This window comes from Melanaphis sacchari, unplaced genomic scaffold, assembly GCF_002803265.2.
Source record: "Melanaphis sacchari strain LSU unplaced genomic scaffold, SCAv2.0 Contig9_pilon_pilon, whole genome shotgun sequence".
Taxonomy (NCBI): domain Eukaryota; kingdom Metazoa; phylum Arthropoda; class Insecta; order Hemiptera; family Aphididae; genus Melanaphis; species Melanaphis sacchari.
Window position 1 is genome coordinate 1,319,799 of NW_020271711.1, and position 1,994 is coordinate 1,321,792.

At 23.6% G+C, this 1,994-nt stretch overlaps 1 non-coding gene across 1 annotated transcript in view; it reads left to right on the top strand.

The window, feature by feature from the left end:
- The window catches only part of LOC112603286, a 182-nt gene extending 134 nt beyond the window's left edge, over window positions 1–48 (top strand). Inside the window, exon 1 of the small nuclear RNA XR_003115156.1 lies at window positions 1–48. This exon is cut by the window's left edge and continues 134 nt beyond it. This is a non-coding gene — a small nuclear RNA (U2 spliceosomal RNA).
- Window positions 49–1,994: the final 1,946 nt, after the last annotated feature.

Consider the following 1,994-nt stretch of genomic DNA (forward strand, 5'->3'; position numbering starts at 1 on the left):
AATTTTCGAAATTTTGGATTTTGAATTTTTCAGATTCCAAAATTTTTGACATTTTATATACTAAATTTTCACTTTTTATGTTTCATCAATTTATATATACGGCCAATATTTTCAAGTACTTATAACTAGAAATAATATATATACTTCTGAAGTATAGTAAATATAATTATAGTAATACCCTACTCTATGCCCGCTTGTTGGTTAAAATGTTAGGATGTAAATAAATAGACAATTTTTTTAAAAACGTTCATTTACCATTAATATTCAATATTTGTACCTTTTCCGTTAATTCACTACCACTATTTTTTGGTTTTTCCGTTTTTTTTTAAATCTTTAAATATTCAAGCTGAACTCCATCATCATTGTTGTAATTTAACATAATATTATGTAGTTCATGTTCCACAAGTACAAATTAATAAAGCAGTGAGTTTGTAGGAAAATTAATTTTTTTCGGTAATTATGAAATGTAGCATTGTAAGTACATAATTTGAATTATGTTAGAAAATATCTATGAAACTTTTTTTTGAATTTTTTGGCTTTTTAATTTTAGGTCATTTTTGCATTTATAGGTCATAATATATTTCTGGTATTTTTAATTAAATGCAGCCAATTAGTATTTTTGAAAACCTAATTATTTACAAAATATTTTTTTTTAAATGTTTCAAGTGAATAGCATTATAAAAAATTGAAATTTAATCAAAATGTTTAATATTTTTTTTATTAAATAAACATATTTATAAATGTAAAATATAATGTACTAATGAATATTATCGTATAATATTAATATAATTATAAAAATTAAATTAAAAACCATTTAAAGTATATTTTAAACTAATGATTTTTGTCATTTTATTTGCATTATCAGTGCATATTTTATTGCTTTTTTTGATATTTTTAATGCATTTTTTAAGGTTTTTTAGTGCATTAAATTCACAGCCCTACGAATGAAACATATTATTGATAATTCATTGCGTGATTTTGTTTAATAAATGTTAGATTCTGTTGCAAGACGTATTTTAAATTGTAACATTTTCTAAAAATATGATTACGATAGTCAGTTTTTAATGTTTTTATGTTGCGTGTGACGTGTGTTTATGTAAAACGACGAGCGTTGCCGCCTGCCCAAATACACACACACACACACAACTGTGTCTAAACGTTTTTGAGTTTTTGTCATATTAGGTAATACTTTAATAGTCGGCTAGCTATGGGTGAGATATACGCACAGATGATAATATTATAGAATGTTTATATGGGTCATATACATTTTTAAATATTGAGTACATTTTAAGTAGAATCGCGCGCATGTAAACAAATTGTAAAATAGACAATAGTATTATTTGAAAATGATAAATTAAAATTTTTTTTTGTGGGAAACTGGCACGCGTTACAGCTAGAATATTATAATGAAAAAATATGAACATGTAACCACGTGTGTGTGAATTGGGGAAGGAAGGCTATGAACATATTGTGTGCGAGCAAAAAGTATTGTTAACTATTTTCATAAATAATTTCGAAACTACCTTAAAAGTTAAATTAATTTAAATATAAATAATTTAAAAAAAAAAAGGATGTACTTAAAATAATTTATGGTTTTTTTATTGGTCTTATGATTACCGTAAATTATTGTTGACTCTTTTTATTAAAAATATATGACGACTTTTTCCTGCTTCTAATAGAATATGGCATAACGTATGCGAATCTAATTTATCTATCTTTGTTATATTATTTAGTTGATCAAAATACTTGGCAAATAATAAAAATACATTTTTATTTTTGTTTTCATTTAGAAAATACAATTTCACCACCAACTTTTTCATAGGAAAAAAATATTTTTACGTTTAATTATAGTTTTTTAATAAAATATAATAGTTACATACACATAGGCGTGCACAGACAAGAATTTTGAGAATACCTACAATATTTTAGGCCCTTTTTTTTTAATTTGGACCTTCTCTTAATAAGATATGAACATTTAATAAATATTAGGTACT